Source organism: Erinaceus europaeus, chromosome 4 (genome assembly GCF_950295315.1).
Source record: "Erinaceus europaeus chromosome 4, mEriEur2.1, whole genome shotgun sequence".
In the NCBI taxonomy this organism is placed as follows: Eukaryota; Metazoa; Chordata; class Mammalia; order Eulipotyphla; family Erinaceidae; genus Erinaceus; species Erinaceus europaeus.
Window position 1 is genome coordinate 129,302,436 of NC_080165.1, and position 24,290 is coordinate 129,326,725.

General features: G+C 38.7%; 1 protein-coding gene across 4 annotated transcripts in view; it reads right to left on the reverse strand.

Moving 5' to 3' along the window:
* The window catches only part of PKIB (cAMP-dependent protein kinase inhibitor beta), a 130,448-nt gene that overhangs the window by 30,570 nt on the left and 75,588 nt on the right, over nucleotides 1-24,290 (reverse strand). For 3 of the 4 annotated variants that reach the window (XM_016187339.2, XM_007521299.3, XM_060190528.1), the window contains exon 3: nucleotides 20,573-20,637. The exons of the other annotated variant lie outside the window; for it this stretch is intronic. The gene's annotated coding sequence lies outside the window, so the exon portion shown is untranslated. The remainder of the gene's footprint in view (nucleotides 1-20,572; nucleotides 20,638-24,290) is intronic. 4 annotated transcript variants of the gene reach the window in all.

Sequence of the window (24,290 nt, forward strand, 5' to 3'; positions counted from 1 at the left end):
TTGTTGATCATTACTAAATCACTAATAATAAAAAAGGCAAAAAAAAATAGCCATAAGCAGAGCACTTTCATCCCAACATAAAAAAAAATAAAATAAAATTCAGGTAGAGTACTCAGGTTGCCATGTGCAAGGACCCAGGTTCAAACCCCCAACTACCACCTGTGTGCTTTTTTGAGTAGTGGATCAGTGCTGAAGGTGTCTCTCTTCCTCTCTGTGTCACCCTCCTCTCAATTTCTCTATCAAAAAAAAAAAAAGAAAGAAAGAAAAGTTCAATAAAACAGTCATGAGCTGTACACATTTAAACTACTCTTTTTTTTAAAACCTGAACACTAATAAAAGTTATTTTTAATTAGGCTCTTCTATACATAGTAGATTGCTTTAGATTTCTGTGCCCTATCACAAATGTTAAAGAGAGAATTATCTCCATAATTCAAATGAGATGGCTGAATCTGAATGCTCCAGATATTAGATATCTGTTCTTAATTCAGATTTTTTTTTTTTTTTTTTTAGCCAGAGTACTGCTCAGCTCTGGCTTATGGTGGTGTGGGGGACTGAACCTGGGACTATGGAGCCTCAGGCATGAGAGTCTCTTTGCATAACCATTATGCTATCTACCCCCACACTTTAATTCAGATTTTTAAATTCAATTATCAATCTTACAAAGGAAGATCATGGTCTGGGAAGATATCTCAGTGGACTACAGCAAAGGATTTACATTTTACAACACCTGTTGACCTGATTCACCACCTGTGAAGCGACTCCCCTGTAGGTGGGGAACTGGGGGCTCAAACTGGGATCCTTACGTGTCACTTGCTATTTTCAATGAGTTCTGGTAATTGTTATGACATAGAAGATAATTTGGGGAGATTTACATGCCCAGGGGTCCAGGTTTGATTCCCACCATCACCATTTGCTATAGCTGAGCAGTGTTCTGATCTCTTTTTCTCTTTTCCCTCTCTGTCATAAAAATAAATGTCTCTAAAAATTTTGTTTATCTGTCTTTTGGTGTCTATGGGGCCTTGAAAATGTGTGATTTTTACCACTTTGGGCTAAAAGTTTAAGGGAAAGAGAAAAGAGATAAACAGAGACAGAGGAGACACCATAAGATCATAATTTTCTGCCAGCGTCATAGCATTCCAATGTGGTATGCTGGGTGTTTGAACCTCGGCAACATGCATGACAAGGCAAGTGTCCAGCTAGATTATCTACTCAACGGCTCTAAATCATTTTTAAAATTAAGATCAAGGGCTTGGTGGTGGTACATTCAGTTCTGTGCACTAGATCCTGGGTTCAAGCCCCCTCTCCTCAACTGTAAATGGGAAGTTTTATAAGTGATAAAATAGCTCTTTAGGTACCTGTTTTTCTTTCTCCCCCTTTCTCTCTCTTTTAATCTGTTTAATATTTATTTATTCTTGATATAGACAGAGAGAAATTGAGAGGGAGTGGGGAGATATAGAGGGAGAGAGAGAGACAGAGAGACACCTGCAGCACTGTTTCACCACTCGTGAAGCTTCCCCCCCTGCAGGTGGGGACCAGGGACTTGAACCTGGGTCCTTGCACATTATAACATGTGCACTCAACCAGGTGTGCTACCACCTTGCCCACTTCCCCTTTCTCTACCTCTCAACTTCTCTCTGTATATTTTAAACTAAGAAGAAAGAAAGGGAGAAAAAAAAAAAAGGGCCATTGTGAGTGGTAGAGTTGTGCAGATACTGAAGCCCATTGCTAACCCTGGTGGCAAAAAGTAAAGTCAAGATCTTATAATTTAAATTGTAAGCACGGTTTTAAATAAGAGTTGTTTTCTTTATAATTCTCATTTGTTCTTTAATAGATATATACAATTTTCCCTTAAAATTTTTTCATAGTAAGGAAGAGAATCAAATTCCTAATGCTAGTGGTCTAATTTTATCTATAATTAGTATTCTTTTCTTTTCTTTAATTATTTATTTATCGATGAGAGGGATAGGAAAAGAGAGAGAGAAACAACTAGACATCACTCTGGTACATGTGCTGCCAGGGATCAAACTCAGGACCTTGTGCTTGAGAGTCCAGTGCTTTATCCACTGAGCCACCTCCCGGACCACATATTCTTTCCCTTTCTTCCGTTCTCCTCTCTCTCTCTCTCTCTCTCTCTCTCTCTCTCTTTTTCTTTTTGTCTCCAAGGTTACTGCTAGGGCTCAGTGCCAGCACGACAAATCCACTGCTCCGGGTGACCATTTTTTCTTTTATTTCTTTTTTTCTTTTTCTATTTTATTTATTAGGACAGAGAGAAACTGAGAGGGAAGGTAGAGACAGAGAGGGAGAGAGAAAGATATGCAGACCTGCTTCACCACTTAGGAAGTGCTGAGGGTGGGGAGTGAGGGCTCAAACTCAGGGCTTTATGCATATTACTATGTTCATTTAACCAGGAGCACCACCTCTCAGTCCCCTAATTAGTATTATTTTCATGTGCATTACTTCTACCTTCAAAAATCTTCTTTAAATTCACTTTTAAAAAATATTTATTTGGGTGTCGGGCTGTAGCGCAGCGGGTTAAGCGCAGGTGGTGCAAAGCACAAGGACCGGCAGGCATAAGGATGTTGTTATTGATGTCGTCATTGTTGGATAGGACAGAGAGAAATGGAGAGAGGAGGGGAAGACAGAGAAGGGGAGAGAAAGATAGACACCTGTGAAGCGACTCCTCTGCCGGGCTAGAACCGGGATCCTTACGCTTTGTGTCAGGGGCGCTTAACCCGCCGCACTACCACCCAACTCCACAAATTATCTTCTATATCATAACAATTACCAGAACTCATTGAAAGTAGCAAGCGACACATCAGGATCCCAGTTTGAGCCCTCGGTTTCCCACCTGCAGGGGAGTCGCTTCACAGGTGGTGAATCAGGTGTCTATCTTTCTCTCCCCCTCTCTGTCTTCCCTTCCTCTCTCCATTTCTCTCTGTCCTATCCAACAAAGACAACATCAATAACGACAACAACAAAAACAACAAGGGCAACAAAAGGGAAAATAAACAAATAAAAAGAAAAAAAAGAAAATAGCAAGCAACTAAGGTGGACTAATTTTTCAGTGATCCTAAAAGTGATAGTTCATTTTATTTAATTTTAGGATGTTTTGAACAGTATTTAATATGTGTCGCTTAAAAAAAAACACTTTCTGGTTATAAAGGAGGGAACATCTCAAAGAATGAAGCACAGAAAACTCCTAGAGGGTAACTAGGACTTGTCTGCAATTATATCTACCATTCTTCTTTTTCTCCCTTTTTTTTTTTTTATCATTGTAAAACTATAAACTTTCCTATTGGGAACTACAGTCAATAATATTTGATGATTTCTAAGCTTCCCTAGCTATCTACATGTCAACCCTAATATTTAGCTCAGTATCTACTGAAGGATCAGACAATTCTGCTTTATCCATCTGCTCTAGCAGTGACCTCTTTCAATTTTTTTTTTTACAAGCTCTGGATATTTTCTTTTTATAGCCTTTCCAGCATAATCATACTACATCCTCACACCAACCCGTGTAAATTAATTCCTCTTCTTTCTTATGAACTACTCCAAAAAGAAAAAAAAAAACAGATTTTTTTTCACTTTAACACTTAATAAAATTGTGGGAGAAAAAAAAAACAATTATCTGGAATAATTATATCTCACCTATGCCAACAGCGGAAAAAAAAAAAAAAAGCAAATGAATTTAAAGCAAGCCAGGGGGATGGATGGGAGCTCGCCGAGTAAAGCTCGCCGAGTAAAGCAGACATATTACCGGGTAAGAGGACCCAGATTTAAGTCTCTGGACCCCATTTGTGGTGGTAGAGAGCTTCAATGGTAGAGTAGTGCTGAAGGTATTTCTCAATGTCTCTGTCTTACTTTCCCTCTCTCTCTCTGTCTTTGCCCCTTTATAAAATGTAGTTACCAGTAGCAGAGGAGTTGTGTAGGAATTAAGCTCCAGCAATAATACCCTGGTGGCAAGAGGGTAATACCCTGGTGGGAAGGGAAAACAAAAAGAAATAAGGAAAGAAAGAAAAAGAGAGAGAGAAGGAAATAAATAAAGGAAGGAAGGAGAGGAGGTAGGGGAGAGAGAAAAAAAAAAGGATGGTTTAAAAATCTATATACCTACAATTAAATTTGCCCTCTCATAATGCTCACCTAAAAAGTCTATTAGCACCACATATTTCCACTGTCTTCCCTAGAATCTATGATTCAATATCTGTGATACCACATGCATTACAAACAGCTAAAGAGATCCTTAATGTCATGCAACTGCATAACTGAATAACCACATTGAAGTAAAGGTTAGATCTGATTTTTTTGGCCATATTCCTCTAAAAGTAGTCTGCAAAAAAATCCAGAAACTATGTTGCTTCAGGATCTAACTGCATATTATCACCCCAAAGAAAAGAATGTTACTGGTGGTGTTAGCCAAATTTATGAATTTCATACACATAGCCTTAAAGACCTACTTATTCAATTTGCTATCATACATATACAATAATCCTGTAGTAAATTAGAAATTAAATAAATCACCAAATCTAATTTGTCTAGATCTGCTCTATCAGGACAGAAATTGGTGGTCTTCCCTAAATAAGTCACCCCAGGAGTTCATAACTTCCATTCAGATAGCCAGCCCCGAAGTTCACCATCAGTTCAGTTCCCCTCACTCCTACCCCTTTATCTATCTATCTACCTACATTTCTTTCTTTCTTTCTTCCTTTCTTTCTTCCTTCCTTTCTTTCTTTCTTTCTTTCTTTCTTTCTTTCTTTCTTTCTTTCTCTCTTTCTCCCTTTCTTCCTTTCCTTCCTTTTTAGTATCTCTTTTAATTGATCTAGCACTTGATTATAATATTTTAAAATCCAAGGGCATACTTTCATACCCATAAATGTGTATAAGAGGAACCACAATACACACACACATCACTCAACCAAATACTGATGCAAAATTTTCCACAAAATATTGACAGACTGAATCCAACAACCCATCAAGAGAACAATCCATCAAAACCAAGTGGGATTTACCCCATGGATGAAGGTTTGACATTTATGAATTAATCAGTGTAGTATATATACATCAATAGGAAAAAAGATAAAAATCACACGACCATATTAATAGATGGAATGAAAATCACTTGACAATATGGGGCCAAGAGATAGCTTTCCCATGAGTGCACACACTTTGTCATGTGTGAGGAGCTGGATTTGAGTCTCTGGCTACCACATGGGAAACACTATGCACAAGGAGACGCTTTATAAGCAAGGTATTCTCTCCCTGTGCCATGGTGTCTCTCCCTGTCCTATACCCCCTCCTCATCTTGACTGAAAGAAAAAGTAAAATCCCTGGGGCACAGTGGAATCACACAGGCATGAAGCCCTGACAAAAATCCATGGTGGAAAAAAATAAATTGACAAGATTCAACAATTCATATGATAAAACCCATAATAAGTTGGAAACAGAAGGAATAAATTTCAGTATAACAAAATGACAAATCCATAGTTAACATCATACTCAATGGTGAAAAACATTCGGTAAAATCTGAAATAAGGCAAAGATCACCACTACTGTTCACCATAGTACTAAATACCTTGATCAAAGGGCCAGGTGGTGATGCAACTGGTTAAGTACACACATTACAGTGCACAAGGACCCAGGTTCAAGCCCCTGGTCCCCACCTGCAGGGAGAAAGCTTCACAATAGGTGAAGTGTCTTTATCTCTTTCCCGCTTTATCTCCCTTTTCAATTTCTCCGTGTCTCTATCCAATAATAAATATTAAAAAATAAATAAAAATCTTGGTCAAAGCAATTAGACAAGAAAAATATATTAAAGAAATTGAAGTTAAAAATAAATTAAGCAAACACTACTTGCAGGTGACATGATAAGAGGCACCAAAAACCCTACAAACACCAAAAGGCTAGTAGAAACAATCAGTAAATTCAATAAAATGGCAGTAGGCAAACTCTATTATGTATAAATAATGAATCACAGTAGAGGGAATAAAAAAAAAAAAACCAGTCCCACTTATAATTGTGCCAATAAAGATAAAAACACCCTGTAGTAAACCTAACAATGGATGTGATACGCTTTTCCAATGTAAACTGCAAGGTATTTTAAGTAGAAATAAAACAAGACATAAAGAAATGGAAGAATATCCTGTGCTTCTGGATTAGAAGAACAAACACTTCTGAGGGCTGGGCGGTAGTGCATCCGGTTAAACGCACATAGTACTAAGTGCAAGCACCTGCACAAGGATCCCGGTTTGAGCCCCCAGCTCCCCACCTACAGGGCAGTTGCTTCACAAGTGGTGAAGCAGGTCTGCAGGTGTATTTTTTTTCCCTTTCTATCTCCCCCCTCCTCTCTCAATTCTTTCTGTCTTATCCAATACAATGGAAAAAAAAAATTGGCTGCCAGAAGCAGTAGGTTCATAGTGCTAGCACTGAGCCCCAGTCAGAGATAACCCTAGAGGCAAAATAAATAAATAAACCATTTCTAAAATGAGCATCTTATCTAAAGTAGTTCATAGATACAAGGCAATTCCTTTCAAAATCCCAATGACATTTCAGTGAAATAGAACAAGTAATTCTAAAATATGTATGGAACCACCAAAGATTAAAGCAACTCTGAGAGAAAAGAAGAAAAATGGAGGCATCCCATTCTAATTTCAAACTAATCCAGTTGTTGATGTTCACTAATAATGCTATTTAGTTGATGACTTTTTTTCATCACAAGATGATAGTTCTCGGGAAACAAGAAAACACAGTTTCTAAGTGTAGAAGTGGATGCCTGATTTTCAGTCAGTGCTTTCCTAATGAACTTCACAGTTACCTGACACTATATATACACATAATTTGCAACTCCTGTTTGTGTGGATAGGGAACTTAAATTATAAAACTTTAAAAGAGTCTAAGCTGATATTTTAACAACTGCCACATTTATACCTTATACCAACAGTATGGCCAAACTAAGAAAGATCTTTCAATAAGTCACCCTGCCACACTGATCCATTTCACCTTACATTGTTAATTATTCTCTGACATTTTATGTTATATAAAAAATATTTGTTCATTCCCTTTTGTTGCCCTTGTTGTTTTATTGTTGTAGTAATTATTGTTGTTATTGATGTCGTCATTGTTGGGTTGGACAGAGAGAAAAGGAGAGAGGAGGGGAAGACCCAGAAGGGGAGAGAAAGACACCTGCAGACCTACTTTACCACCTGTGAAGTGACTCCCCTGCAAGTGGGGAGCCAGGGCTCGAACCAGGATCCTTTTGCCAGTCCTTGTGCTTTGTGCCTCCTGCACTTAACCTGCTGCGCTACCGCCCAACTCCCAATTCTCTGACATTTTATCAAGGATGCCAAAAGATATATTTACTTACTTACTTATTTTATTCACCAGGGTTACTGCTGGAACTCAGTGCCTACACCAAGAAGTCATTGTTCTTGGTGGCCATTTTTATTCTTTGTGTTGACAGAGACAGAGAGAAATTGAGAAGAAGAGGACTCTTCAGTGGAAAAGAGAAAGAGGGGTACCTGCAGCACTGCTTCACCACTGGCAAAGTTTCCCCTCCTAGTGGGCACTGTGATCGTGAACCTGGGTCCTAATGCATGGTAACTTAACATGGAAACATTCCAATAAATCTATTACAACTAAAATAACTACAGGAAAAAGTGGAGTCAATTTGTAATGACCTGAAAATTAGTATAATTACAGGAATTTCTTACAAGCATGCTTCGGTGAGGAGAAAAGAAGGCAAATAGCAGTTTGTTTTTTAAAAAAAAAATCCAGTAACTAGTAAATTGAATCCCACACTGTATCACTCACTGTAGCCAAGATAAAGAAACACTTTGTTTATTTCTGGCAATAGATAGGTATAAAACAAATAAATAAATAAGTAAATAAATAAGGGAGTCAGGCAGTAGAGCAGCGGGTTAAGTGCACGTGGTGCAAAGCACAAGGACCGGTCTAAGGATCCCGGTTGAGGCCCCGGCTCCCCACCTGCAGGGGAGTCGCTTCACAGGTGGTGAAGCAGGTCTGCAGGTGTCTGTCTTTCTCTCCCCCTCTCTGTCTTCCCCTCCTCTCTCCATTTCTCTCTGTCCTATCCAACAACGATGACATCAATAATGATAACAATAATAACTACAACAACAACAACAAAAGACAACAAGGGCAACAAAAGGGAAAATAAAATTTAAAAATAAATAAATAAAAATGTGAGAGGGTCAGGCAACAGTGAAACCTTTTGAACACATACATTATCATGTTCGAGGCCTGGTTTCAAGCTCCTGCTCTCCACCTCCACCTGGAGAGGGGAAGCATCACAAGCAGGGAAGCAGGCATGCAGGGGGCCTCTTTTTCTCTTTATCTCTCTCTCCCCTCTCAATTTCCTATCTAGTAAACAAGCAAACAAAAACAGAAAGAAAAAAAAAAAAGGAAAGATGGCCACATTGAACAGTGGATTCACCAGCAGGTACTGAGCCCCAGCAATAACCCTGACAGGAAGGAAAAGGTGAAACTATATATGTGTATATGCGTATATATGTGTGTACACACACTGAACCATGATTTGTCCCGTAAGAAGGAAGACCAGCTTTCTGTGACATTTGTGGACCTAGAAGATGCTATACTAAGTTAAATAAGCCAGAAAGAGACCTTTGATGTGGAATCTAAAAGGCCAATTTCAATAGAAGCAATGATTAAATGTCAGTTACCAAGAACTAGAAGTAGTGAAAGCAGTGAGGAGATATATAGATCATAGAGTAAAAATTTCCAGTGGAAAAATGAGAGATGTTACACATGTACAACTACAGTATTTTACTGTTGGCTGTAAACCATTAATCCCTCCAAGAAAGAAAAAAAAATCCAGTTACTGATAAAATGATTAAGTTCTGGAGATGTAATGCACATCAGGGTAATTACAGTAACAGTGTTAAATTATATTCTTGAAAGATGCTGACAGAGTAGGTCTCTAATGTTTTTGCCACAATAAAGAAATGGCCATGATGCTGTATCATGCAGCTGCTTGCTAAGGTTATGATAGTAATCGGTAATGATTTTACAATATTTAAATATATCAAATCACCAAAAAAAGAAGAAAAAAAAAGTAGTAGTTGTTGTTTGTCCTGAACAGTCAGTCTGAGAGACCAGAATGTTATTTACTTAGATATCTCTCAAATTCCCTCAACAAAGATGTAAAGGAAATGGCATAAGAAAAGAGCAAGGCTGAAGAAGATCTCATCTAATTAAGCTCATAAGGGTGGTATTATTTTATGTGCATCTCCTGAATAAAAAAAACAGAAGCAATCTTTAGAAATGTGGTTAATGTAAAACAGCTGCAGGTAAAAGAGAAACACTGAGAATGAATAATGAAGGCAGAGATTTAAGAGAAACATCACTGCTGGTTCATGTAGGGGCACATTTAAGAACATAATTTTCACTACAATAATAAATTCAGCCTCTGGTTAACTACAGAACCTCTACATCAACCACTTTGTACCTTAAGGGTCTTTCTTCATCAATCTACTCAACTTCCCTTCCACAGCCCCAGTTCCTTTCACTTATCTTTCAAAGTCTTCTTCATTCTAGCAAAACCAGCTCTTAGTCATTGACAAGACTATCTTCTTCGTATTGTTTGCTACATGCTCCAAAGTCTTAGACCAAAGGAACAAACACTAAATGGTGGTATTTTTACAAATTAGCTCATGGAAAGGAGTGCTATTTAGGAAAAATCTGCCAGAATTATCAGCACTCTGTCTTCTGCCTGTTCCTCCTCCCACCTTTTCCAAAGTGGAATGCTTATCTAAAGTCTATGTTTGATTTTGATGCTCCAGTGGCTCTAAATAATTTGTTAAATGATCTTGTCTTCTTTACCTTCCAGCATTCAACATTAATAGAACTGTAAATGTGATAGTTATTTCAATATTTATCTCCTACTCTTTTTTTTTTGCATTGGACATTCATCTTTACCCAAAAGGATAATATAGATTATGCTATAAAGGTTATTCTTAGACACATCTGGAATAGGTATATATTTCTGTGTATGTATGAAGAGCTGGGGAGCTCGTAGTAAGAGAGCTGGAGAATAGCACTTGGGAGAGGTCAGTTATATTCCTATTTGAGATATTTCCAGAAGTAACTGTAGAGGTGGGGTATGCAAGTAAACATGAAGATACTTCAGGATCAAGACCATAAAAAAACATACTACATGACTAGCTATGTACTAATTATACTTCTGAGGCACCAAGACCAAAAAAATGCTTGCACAAAATTAAAGGTCTGCAAATATTGACCTGAATGGAATTCCTACTTTCAAAAAGCTCCTAACATGGTCTTTAAACAATGAAACATTAAACAAAGAAACACAGCAACTGATGGCAAATGATTCAGTTTCATTTGAAAATAGCTGTATGGAGAGGCCAGGTGGTAGCGTTCCTGTTTGAGTACACACGTTACAATGTGCAAGGACTGGAGTTCGAGCCCCTAGTCCCCACCTGCAGAGGGAAAGCTTTGCAAGTAGTAAAGCAGTGCTGCATGTGTCTCTCTTCATCTCTCCCTCTTTATCATTCTCTTTCCTCTCTATTTCTGGCTGTCTCTATCCAATAAATAAATATAATAAAAAATTAAAAAGAGAATCATTTAAAAGAAAGAAAGGTGTTCAAAAATAAGGAAGAAAGAAGTCTTACCAATGTCTTTGAAGGCCAGGCTTCCTGAGTTCGGGGGAAGATTTCTGATTGTAAACTTCATTAGGTGACATTTAAAAACAAATTACAACATTTTTATCTTTCATTGGTACACCGAATGATGATATGTCATTCTCTTATAAACTTGCTGTCTGCAAGTTTTAATTGCCTTGGTTTAATTGTTTTAATCCAAAAAAAAAAAATGTCAACTTGAGGGTGAGAAGCATAGAGATACCTGCAGCCCTGCTTCATCACTTGTGAAGCTTTCCCCTTGCAGGTAGGGACCGGGGCTCAAACCTGAGTCCTTGTGCACTGTAACATGTTCATGCAACCAGATGCGCAGGCTCTGTGGAACTTACTTAAAAAAAAAAAAATCTGTTAACTAAGACAAAAAAAAAAAGCCTAACAAATGGAATCAGGTTATGAAATAAATGCTTAAAAAACAATCCCTATTTTGTACAAGTGTATAAATACTGTTTATTTCTTAAAATGACAGTTTATGTAGTATGTGATTGCATTTATGTAAACATGGATATATGGACCTTATGGACCATGCTAATTACTCTGTGCATTTCTAGAGGATCCGAATCCCCATGACAGAAAATGCTCGATTCTGTCTCTCACCTACCATGACCCTAAAGGCCAGCATCCCATCTCATTTAACAACCGTAACTTTCTTGAAAATATAGCCCTCATTTAATCCGGTCTTCCTAGAGAATGACTTTTAAGAGACTGACAGTCTAGATGACTGTTCAGAAAAAGTTCCAGAAGGTTGAAGCAGTATGTAGAGAAAATAAAATACAAAAATCACACCAGATTCCATCCTACAATCCAATTATTTGTTCAGTCTGTAATTCTGGGAGCTTGCTTTTGAGCACTGATATCCACTTGCACCTGAGGGCTATAGGCTGGCAAGCTAATGGTCTCTTTACCTATGCTTAGTCTAGACACATTTGGTAGACTATGTTAGTCACATGACAGAGAGTCTGTCTAGAGGGAAAAACTTAAAATACCACTCCTCAAAATTATTAAACATCTAAAGTGATGATAAAATTTAAAAGTCTCATTTAATTAGCAAGTACAGTAAAGATGACATTTTAGTAACTGAAGGAAGACCAGTTTGACCCCAGAGAATAAAGTGGGGGGGAATGAGAGAGTAAGAGAGAGGAAGATGCACAGGCAGGCAAAGAGGTAGATCAGTTAGCAAAGGCTACAGCACAGGGATGTATTAAGATGTATCCTAATCGTGTCAAGTGAGATCAGACAGAAGGAGAAAGACAAATACCAGGTGATCTCACTTATAGGTGGAACTCTGGAAACAAGGAGAGAAAGCAAAAAACAGGGCCTGACGTAACTAGATGTGATTAGATGTGACGTAACTAGATTTTTGCTGCTGAAGCAAAGCCAAAAATGGGTGCACAGAAGAGGGCTAAATGGAAACTGGGGACACAATTCATAGTGGCCTATGAGAAGCTAAATTGGGGGGCCAGGTGGTGGCACACCTGGTTTAGCACTTATACTACAGTGCACAAGTACTCAGGTTCAAGCCCCTGGTCCCCACCTGCAGGGGGAAAGCTTCACAAGTGGTGAATCAGGGCTGTAGGTGTCTCTCTGTCTCGCTCCATCTCTATCTATCCCCCCTCGATTTCTCTCTGTCTCTATCCAATAATAAATTTTTTAAAAAAAGAATTTAAAAAAAAGAAGCTAAGTTGGTGGTGAAATCTGTGCAGACACTTACCATGGAAAGATGAGAGACTGTCCGTACAGGATAACTGTCTTGCAAATTATTATTTTTTTCCCAAATAAAACAACAACAACAAAAATAACTTGGGCTATCCTAATGACAAATGTGGGGAGTCATTATTTAAAGCAAAAATTTAGCAATGCAGCTGAACTTTGGGAGAAAAAAAGCACTTTGGCTACAGCAAATCAAACAAACTGGAAAAGAGGAGGCAATTCAGAGGCAGGTTTTCAGGCAATTTCAGACTACTCAAAGAGATGGCAGCTGGGGGCCAGGCGGTAGCATAGCGGGTTAAGCGCATGTGGTGCAAAGCACAAGGACCGGCATAAGGATCCCGGTTCGAGCCCCCAGCTCCCCACCTGCAGGGGAGTCGCTTCACAGGCGGTGAAGCGGGTCTGCAGGTGTCTATCTTTCATTCCCCCTCTGTCTTCCCCTCCTCTCTCCATTTCTCTCTGTCCTATCCAACAACAACGACAATAATAACTGCAACAACAATAAAAAAGGGCAACCAAAGGGAAAATAAATATTTTTAAAATTTTTTAAAAAATAGATGGCAGTTAATTATGGCAGAATTAATGCTTTCTATGTAATAATCCATAAGTCTAACACTATTTGTATCCATACCTGGCCCACTTTCATAGAATTCTATCTGAGAATATCTGCCGAAGCTAAAATGAAAGCAGAGGATATAATAGAAGGCAAATGTACCTTAGAATGTAAAACACCCAATTCTATATTCTAGTTTGGATTTTTTTTATCTCCAACACCTATTAACCAAGGATCCTATGCAGGGCATTAAGTTCTTTGAAGCTCTGCTTCCTCATCTTTTGATTACACATAATAATACCTCCTGCAGCTGAGAAGATTAAGTGTGACAACATGTGTGATATTCTCAGCATGTAAAAAGCCAGCTAATATTCAAGAACTCCAGGAGAGATGAACTGGTCTCAACTCCTATGTTAGAGATTGTCATCTTCCTTTTGAAAATAGTTTCTCCTTCTGGGTTTTCTTTTGTCAAGGAATGCACTATAATCAACCCAGATGCATGAATCAAAAACCCAGATGCTATCTTTCCTCTCTATAGTATTCAAGGTAAATGAACCCTCTTTTATCAATTTTACCATCAATTATCAGACTGAATGCTTTACTCATGCTTTTTCATCCCTAGTTAAGATCATCACTATCTCCAGATTATTCTTGTCACTAATCATTGTTGTTTTCACCGGGCTGGCTTCACGGGTGGGTAACAGACAACCCGGGACTCATGGCTGGGTTGTACGCAGTATCTCTTTATTCATGCAGGACGCAGCACAATCTAAGCCAAGCTAAGCTAAACTAAACACTACAATCTTGTCCTTATAAGTATACTAGCCCAGTAGGATGGGAACAGGATGCAACCAGAGAGGGTGGAGAGAAAAGTGACTGGTGAAAATCAGGGTATGACAGGAGAGGGGGCGGAGCAGGCAAGAATTCTACCACTGAACCACCAATGCCCTGGAGGGAGGGTGGTGCTTGTTAACAGAGGTTATGTAAATAGAATACAGTGGTTATGTAAATAGAATGCAGTGTTAAACAGGGGGGATTTAAACCAAATGAAACAGAAGGGGTTTTTAGAAGCATACCAACAAATCATCCTGTCCCAGATTAGTTGCTCTCCAATACAATCTTTGAACTAGCCAAATAAATCTACATTAGCTTTTCTGCTACTTCCTCAAAAAAAAAAAATCACCCAGTTCCTGCTGTGTGATAAAATTATCATCTCCCCAGATAATAACTTGCATCCATCTGCCTATCAGATTTTAGGCTCAGGGAAAAAAAAAAAAACTAGTATAGCCACAGGTCCTTTGAAATACAACTAAAATATGCCTACTAGCTATCGACAAAATGGAGACCCTCCCCCAACTCTTCATCTGTACTATTCCAGCCTTTAGTTTCATGATTAATCAACAATTTTTTTGGCTTTATATGTTAACTCTCTTTTCAGCCACCAGGTTCCAGACGCTAGCATGATGCCAGCCAGACTTTCCTGGACAGATGACCCCACCAATGTGTCCTGGAACTCTGATTCCCCAGAACCCCACCCTACTAGGGAAAGAGAGAGGCAGGTTGGGAGTATGGATCGATCTGTCAACACCCATGTTCAGCGGGGAAGCAATTAGAGAAGCCAGACCTTCCACCTTCTGCATCCCTCAATACAGAACTTTTATTTCTAACAAATGGTGTCCTAAGTAAACCCAACATCTTATTATGTGAATTTATTATTGGAATGAATTGAGTGAATAGACAAGTGAGGCCTAGAGAATCCGAATGGGTTACCTAAAGTCATGTAGCATTGGGATGATAGTGTGAAGAGAAGACTAGATATTGTTTTCTCTCTGTCATTGGAAGAGATGGTTAGGGTATTTGCTTCAAAGGAATATGAGTAGCACAACTGATTATTTATTTATTCTATTTATTTGAGAAACACAGCCATAAATCAAGAGGGATGGAGGAGACAGAGAGGGGTAAAGGAAGAGAGACACCTGCAGTACTCTTTCACCACTCGCAAAGCTTTCTCCATGCAGGTGGGGACCAGGGACTCAGACCTGCTTCCTTGCACAGTGTAACATGTGTGCTCAACCAGATGTGCTACCACCCTGTCCCCCAGAACAACTGTTTAGGACAAAAAAAAAATTGTTGTTTATAACCACCTGTGCTCACTAGTTTTATATTCTTTAGGTTCAGATAATATTTACTTGCAGTGCTTGCTAATCCTTTAATAGAGACCCTCAGATTATGAGGAGATTGTGAGCTTTGAGGCCCAAGCCCAGGTTGGAGGAGACAGTTCTGCATCTGCATAAAGGAAGGGAGAAGAATGAAGGGGGCATGCTGTTGACTGACTAACTGACATTGTTGGTTGCACTTCCTTTTGCAAAAGAATAAATGCCTTGCTTCAACTCCTTATCTTTTGCCTTGACAATTTTAAGGGGACATCACTTACAACATCATAATGGCAACTACTTAATCACCTCCACTGCGATAGCTCTCTTCATTAGGCCTTAGGAACATTATTTGTGTGGGTTCAAAATGCTGTAATTTATATTGCGGGTTGTACTTCTTGAATCCCACACATAAGACGTAACTCCAAGCCTTCTTTGACTCATGTAGGGTGTGGTGGCTGTGGCTCCTTTATTCTCAAAGACTTTCCCAACATTTAATACTGGTCTCCCTCACCATGATACTTTTGAAAGTAGGACCATGCTGGGTTCATTGCTCAAGATTGCTCTGGGGACAGAGTAGTGCTTAATATTTGTTAAACTTTGGTTATTCCAGAACTAAATTGTTTCCAAATAAGTGCCACCAAATATAAGGTAAATATAAGGGAAGCTGATGTAGAAATAAGAAAGACTAAGGTGATGGTTTTCTTCTTCTTCTTCTTCTTCTTCTTTTTCTTCATCTTCTTCGTCTTTGTCTCCATCTCTGTCTCCATCTTCTCCTTCTCCTTCTCCTTTTCTTCTTCTTCTTCTCCTCCTCCTCTCTCTCTCCCTCTCCCTCTGTCTCTGTCTCTGTCACTGTCTCTGTCTCACCTCTGTTCATTCAAGGCAGAGAAAAGGAGTTAGGAATAAACTCTCACTTTCAGATAGCTGGACATTTAAATAGAAAAACTGACTCAGAGCATTTTTCCATGCCTTCTGGAAAAACCTACAGCCAGCTAGAGAGACACTAGTTTCTCAGGTGTTGCAGGTTTCTGAAATGAAAGAAACACGGCCATTTATCATGGAATTGATACTGAGCTGGAGGCAAAAGTCCAGGCTTTTAGTACTGGTCTTGTCTTGTGGCCTGGGGCAAACCTCTGAGTCTCATTTCCTACCTTTGTTAAATAAGAGGTTTAACTAGCTAGTCTCCAAGGAAATTCTGTGATTAATGGGCTTGGCACCTGGATTTACTTAAATGCCAATCTGGTTAATGCAAGCAGTGCCTAGAGTCAAACCCTTCATTTTCATTTCTGATAACCTATCTGGGCTGGATGAAGCAAAAACCCATAAATATATCCTCTCATACATGTATGGCAAGCATGTCAAAAGCTTTGCCAATAAAATGCTATAGATACAGTGAGGCTGTAAAGGTAGTGCCTTGAAAATACAAAAACAAAGCAAAACAAACAAAAAAAAACAGCTTGGCAAATTTCTGCAAATTCCGTTTCCAGATCTGCCCAGCCGAGAATCTGTATAGGGGAGGCCTAGGAATATGTAACCTTTACCAAACAATCACTTGACCTTAATAATCAACTACTTGAGATTCATTGCTGGGGGCCAGCCCCAGTAGGTGTCAGGGGTCCCTGAAAGAGGAAGGGCGTTGGCACAGATAAAGAAGAATGAGAGACATGTCAACTGCTTCAGGAGCAGGAGAGAGACATCTCTGCCGTGCTCAGGCAGAACTATTTTATAGTCTCATAAGGCTTAGATCATTAAAACATAAATCACCAAGGCTTTGGTCACTAATACATAAATCACCACAGCTTTGATTATTAATATAAAAATCGCCAAGGCTTTGATTATTAAAACAAAAATCACCAAGTAAGAACAGCATAGGTAGGGAACACCTCCTGCTTTGTGGAACATTCACATTCCAGGGGCACTTTTCTCCCTATAGATCACATCACAGTTTCTATGTCTTTTGTTATTCCTTTACCTGTGTGCTAGGCAAATGTCCTATTGATTAAGATGAATATTCTACCTGTACGTCTATGCCATCTTCTTGCCCCTATGCATCAGAAGGCGTGGTTCATAGAAAGTTCAAGTTTGTTTCTAGAGGCCTTAGGCAAACTGAACAGCCCACTTTTCATAAAATCTGTTCCACTGTTTGATCAAGGAGTTTTTTTTTTTTTTTTTTTTTGGTTCCTTACTGATAAGGCACTAAGGTGGTGCTGACAAGGCCAGTCTCTCCATAAGCTAAGCTCTCTAGCTGGAATCCATCTTCTGTGTATGCTCACTATGTGACCTAGGTTCTCGTGTACTATTCCTGCATAAGGAAGTGGGAGCATAGTGGTGGGTGGTCGATTAAAAGGCCCATTGTATCTAGGCAAGTACCATAACTTTCCATTTATTAATTTTGCTATGTAAGGTGGCCCCTCCACTATGGGAAGCACCAATCTTTCCCTATATTTTAGTGGGAATACTAAAGGAAGCGGTGTAGATGAAGGGGAAACAATTCTTCCTCTAGGAGTTCCCTGAAAAATTCTGCTTTACTGATATTGCTTGTTCCATTATGATCAATCTTACAGAGTGCAGTGCAGGTTTTGTCACTATTTTTGTTATTGGTCAGGCTCTGAGCCTGACCATAGGTAAGGATTGTGATGAGCTTAATCCCAAGTCCTTTACATGGCAAAAGGCAAGATGGTTTCAGTTTGGCCTGGAGAGTCCAGCCATGCTGAACTTCCTGCGAAGCTGGTACCGTGTCAAGCAGCTCTAATTCATTTTTAAAGAAAAATAAGCCTTTCTCAAAGGAGAGGCTCCAAATCATTTTACATAAATTATCCAAAGTCCTTAATAAAAATGTGTGAACCTGTGGCCAATTTAACAACTCAATGATTTTTGTAAGTGCCAATTTCATTCACATAGTAGCTCAGATAAACTAATGACTTAAGTCATTATGTGGATAAAGCAGTCTATGAAACAGGACAGTAATAATACGAAGTTGTGATTGCAGTATAGGTATACTTTATTATTATTTATACTGTCATTTCATTTAATCTCTATAAGTAGCCTATGACTTCAACATTTTTGCCTTTCCTTTATTGACAAACTGAGGCATTAGAATTGAGGTAATTTGTCCCAAACAACATGATAAGTGCATTGGAACCAAAAACCATTCCCATACAGCTAGAAAACAGCTTATACTCCTATAGAACATGTAATTTAGTCTCCAGTACACCCTTTAAAATTTTTTTAACTTTTTTTCTTGCCTCCAGGGTTATTGCTGGAGCTCATTGCTTGCATCACAAATCCACAGCTTCTGAAGGCTATTCCCCCCCCCCTTTTGTTGCCCTTATTGTTTTGGTTATTACTGATGTTGTTGTTGTTATATAGGATAAAGAGAAATAGAAAGGAGGGGAGACAGAATGATAGCCTCCTGCTTCACCACTTATGAAGCAAACCCCCCACCCTCCCACTACCCGCAGGTGGGGAGCTGGGGGCTGGAACTGGGATCCTTATGTTTCCTGCCATGTGCACTTAACTGGCTATGCTACCGCCCAACTCCCTAGTACCCATTTTAATTAAGCAATTTTCTAAGATCTGATGAAGCACATTAAAAACATGTCTTTGTTCCTGTTGCTTAGTTTTATCAGCTATTACATAAGTGTTAAAATCATAATGATCACATATTAGCCATTGTAAAATTACTATCAAGTAAGCAACGATATTTTATACAATGGAATCATACAACAATATAAAGTAATGGTCCTTCTTTATCAATAACCATCAAACACAAATATTTACAACTGAGATGCCTAGAAGTATGCTGTCCAAAATCACATCTACTTAGTGAAAGGTCGTCATCCCCCCTCGCTTTTCAAATTTTAGTTACCTAATTCTGCTCCTTAGTCTGGCTACACCACAGGTCCTAGACTCTGCTCTTCAAATTCGAATCATCTCTATGTGCTTTAGTGCTAAAACATTAGCCTTTAAATGTTTCTTTAGGGATTTTAAGAAATGCTAGTGTGCACTGGCAAGCTTGATCATTTGGATAGTGTGCTTGCTTTGCCATGGCTACCAACCAGGCACAAGCCTAGCCCCCACACACTGAGGGAAGTTTTAGTGCTGTGTACCTTTCTCTCTGACTCTCTGTCTCTGTTTTTGTCTTTCTACCCAAAAAAGTTAGTCAGGAGTGGTTAAGCTCTAGTGATGACATTAAAAAAAAAAAAAAACTGCTATTTCTAAAGATATATTTTTAGGACAAAAGATGTTATTCCTCACTATTTTTCCTCACGGTTATTAATCAATTTGTCTAATAAAACAGCCACTTGTAAAAGGATGTGTTTGTCTTATTCTTTTGTTAAACTGCAATATGACAAGTCCCTGACAGTTTCCTTTTTTTTTTTTTTGCCTCCAGTAGCTGGGGCTCTGTGCTGACAGCAATACAAATCCACTGCTTCTGGCGGCCTGGTTTTTTGTTTTGTTTTATTTCGATAGGCCAGAGAGAAATTGAGAGGGGAGGGGTAGATAGAGAGAGGGAGAGAAAGATAGACACCTATAGACCTACTTCACCGCTTGTGAAGCGACACTCCCCCCACACTCCCATCACACCTCTCCCCACGCCCCCGCTTGAACCCGGACCTTGAGCTTTGCAGTATGTGCACTTAACCTGGTACACCACTATGCGACCCCCAGAGTCTCCATTCCTAATTCATCCGGTTTGGGTACAATGCAGTAACAAGCATTTCAGAAAAATGATGAATGGTCTTAACTATTATAAGATCTGGCTTTGAATGAAAAAAATATTTAAAATGTTCATGGAAAATAAAAAATTTTCCCTAGCCATACACTATCAACCAATTCTTCCCTGTGTTCACATCCTACCATTTTCCTCTTCTTTCACACTGCTATTTCAGACTTTCTAAAGTATGTGGACACATGATTTCACAAAGGAAAACATGTAATGAAGATGACATCAAAAGAAATTTTCAGAAAGATAAATTATCCACTACTGGTAGGTAGATTTAGGGTGGGGAGGGCAGAACCTTACTGATGTTTTGGTTTCTTATGTTGTCAAAGGAGTGATTTACTTTCACTTAAATTCTGGATGCAAACTCAGAGTGTTTGGCTCTACCTTGTCAAATATTTTATTAAAAAAGCAACATCTTGGGAGTCAGGCGGTAGCGCAGCGGATTAAGCGCAGGTGGCGCTAAGCTCAGGGGCCTGCGTAAGGATCCAAGTTGGAGCTCCAGGCTCCCCACCTGCAGGGGCATCGCTTCACAGGCGGTGAAGCAGGTCTGCAGGTGTCTGTCTTTCTCTCCCCCTCTCTGTCTGCCCCCTTTCTCCATTTCTCTCTGTCTTATCCAACAACGACGACATCAGTAACAACTATAATAACCACAACAATAAAACTACAAGGGCAACAAAAGGGAATAAATAAATAAACAATGCAACAGCTTACACAAAATCAACATTGAATTTCTTAAAGAGATACTTACGAATTTCTGATTAAAATATGCTCTTATTTCGAGGCAGGTGTAGGGAGAAACTCTGATTAACTTTCCTGTAAATAATAATATAAAAAATATGAAAATCTAGTAAGACTAACACATTTTAATCCTTTTGTCTTTAAAGTACTAATTTTAAAAATCCTGACTTGTTTATCTTCTTGGAAAATAGAAAAGTCCAGTGGAAGAATACGATCTCCTACTAAAAGTCAAAATGTCTTCATTTCATACAACAGGTGTTTATACCTGTGAACACAATGCATCAAATAATTTCTGCATTGGTACTATTAGGGATCAATGTCAAGTTGGTATAGTCATCTTCAAAACTGACTAACCATTATAGGCATAGAGAAATAACTACGAAAATAACTTGATATAACCACACCTTTAGAAGGTGGTAGAAACAGTTCACATGGTAGCCCAGTAAATGGTGCACTGGACACAGTACTGGACTCTCAGGAATGGGGTTCCAAGTTCAATTCCCAGCATCACATGTGCCAGAGCCTTCTCTGATGTTGCTCTCTCATTAACAAACAAATAAACATTAGAGAGGAAGTGGATCACCGAGGCATATGCCAATATCTCCAACAACTAAATGTAGATCATGGAGAAGGGAATTCAATTACCATGTTCCTAAAAATAAAGATAAATATAATTTTTGTTCATAGAATGGCTTCTGTACCTTGGGGCCAAATATCTTACGCAAGTAAGATGAAAAATACTTTGGAGACAATGAATCCTCAGTGTTCACATTAGCAATTTATAGCAATAGGACATTTTTAAAATGCCCTTTGCCATACTTGCACTGTCCTAGTTTAGCCTCACATCCATTATTCCTGGACTGCTGTAATAGCACCCCAGATGATTTTCCTGTACGTGATTCTGCTTCCATTAACTCCACTCTGTATAAATATCGGATGATATTTAAAGTACATCTGTTCGTGACCATCCTATGATTAATTCTCTACTGCCTTCTCATCGCATATAGGAACCGGTTCAAGTCCCTTGCAGAATGCTTGGTGCTCTCCAGAAATTAGCCCAGTCTGTCTCCCTTCATTTTCACCCATGTCCCACCTCTATTAATTCTACAGCTTTGCAAGCACACCAAGGTAGTGACACTCATTATTCACAGCAGTTAAATGTGTAAGCAGCCTAAATGACCATCGACTAATGACTAGATAAAGAAATTATAGAATATATATGCCATAGACTTCCACTCTGTTATCAAAAAGATGACTTTTGGGCCAGGGAGTGGTGTAGCTGGTTAAGTGCACACATTACAGTGCACAAGGACTTGGGTTCAAGCCCCTGGTCCCCAACTGCAGGGGGAAAGCATCACGAACGGTGAAGCAGGGCTTCAGGTGTCTCTCTGTCTCTTCCTCTATCTCCCCCCTCAGTTTCTCTCTGTCTCTATCCAATAAGTAAATAAATAAAGTAAATAAAACAACTTAAAGAAAAAAGATGATTTTGTGTCCTTTGGGACAAAACGGAACTAGAGATTATTATGCCTAGTAAAATAACTAGAGATGAAAGACAACTGCCAGATGGTGTCGCTCATGTGGAATCAAGACAACCGATATGTGATTTCTATAAATTTTAAAAAAAGGAAAGAAAAAATAATCAGAAGCAAACAAAGTGCTTCTAAGACTTTGTGAGAACTATGGTGGTTATCCTTGAGAGGGTGAGGACATTTTAACTTTGGTGGTGGATGCAGTGTAGAACTATGCCATGTATCTTATAACCTTCTAACCCACTGTTACTACAACTAAAAAAAAAAAGATAATGGCACTCTTCTTGGTTATTTATTTTGAACTTGTGGGTTCTTTACCCTCAGTGTCCTCTGGATCCTTTGGCTAACATCAGTATTCATATGTATTTGGAGTTAGCTTGAGTACCCTCTCCCAGAGCCTTACCTACTTCAAGGCTAAATAGGTTCCCTTCTCTTTGCTCTAAAACACTCTGGCATATCTCTATCATCAAACATGTCACATACATTATGCATTTCTGACTAATGTCTTCCTTTCTCCTGCTTCTACCTCGAATACGTTTTTAAGCTTTTTGAGGGCATGAACTGGCTTATTCACCTGTATAATAGCTAGAGGAATTCAATAAAAATCTGTTAAATGACAAGCTACTTGTGATGATTTTCAGACTAAGAGCTGCCTGAATGCAGACTTGGTCACCTTGGGGAGATTTTAAGATCAAAAGCAGTTATCACTTAACCTTGTTCTTCTGCCCTGCTCCCCATTTGGTTTTTATTATCCTTTTCATTCTGTATCTAGGACGTTCCCCCTTAACTGAATACTCATTTTTTTCAGGTCACATATAAAGAAGTGAGAAGAGGAAAAGTAAATTTTAAAAAATCATGTGGGAAGTAGTAATAAATAAAATATTAAAAGCCCAAAATGTGTTTAGTATAATGCAAATATACTTGCCTAGAAAAACAAGATTTAGAAAGGAAACTTCTGTATTCCTATTTTTTTCCAACTATTTGTGTATAGCTTTTGGAAAAGATTTAGTAGAAATTGCAAACAGAAATCCAGTTTAAGATGATTTGCCTCTAGGCTACAGAGAGCATAATGGTTATACAAAACTCACAACTGAGGCAATGCAGACTCAGGTTCTATTCCCAGCAGTACAGTAAACCACAGCTGAGCAGTGCTATGGTCTCTCTCTCTGTGTCTTTATCTGCATATCTCTCATTAACATAAAGTTTAAAAAAGATGATTTTACTCCAATGGCAATGGAAACAAAAGCAAGAATAAACAAAGCGTATCCCATCAATCTGAAAAGTTTCTGAACAGTAAAAGAGACTATCCTTAGGACTTAAAAGAGATCTTACTGGATAGGAGAAAATATTAGCAATATATGTATATACAGGCTGGGAAGATAGCATAAGGGTTATGCTAAAAGTCTTTCATGTCCAAGGCTCTATCTGATATCTGATTCAGTCCTGAGCACCACCATAAGTCAGAGCTGAGCAGTGCACTGGTCTTTCTCTTTCTCCCTGTATCTCTCTTATTAAAATAAATAATTTAAGAATACATGCATACATCTGACAAGAAGCTAATACCCAAGAGATATGAAGACCTCGTTAGATTCAACAAATAAAAAAAATCACATAAAAAGTCAAGGGTTAAACAAACATTTCACTAAAGAAGATATAAAGATAACCAAATGCTCACTATCACCTATCATGAAATTCTAAGTCAAAATGAGGAGTATCACTTCATACCTGTAAAAATGACCTATATCAAAAAAGAAACAAGTGCTGACAGAGTATGGGGAGAAAAGGAGACCATTGTACATGGTTGTCAGGAGTCTATATTGATTGTTTAATCATTATGAAAAGCAGTCTGAAGATTCCTCAAGAGAAAATAATAGAATTATAATATCAATCACATAATCTAGCCATTTCTCTCCTGGATATCCATCTGAAAAACATACAAACACTAAAAGGTATATGCATATTGAAGTTCACTAAAGCATTATTTAATTTTTAATTTTTTTCCCTTTTGTTGCCCTTACTGTTTATCATCATTGTTGTTATTATTGTTGTTGTTGATGTTGCTGTAGATAGGACAGAGAGAAATGGAGAGAGGAGGGGAAGACAGAGAGGGGGAGAGAAAGACACCCACAGACCTGCTTCACCTCCTGTGAAATGAACCCCCTGCAGGTGGGGAGCCAGGGGCTCAAACTGGGATCCTGA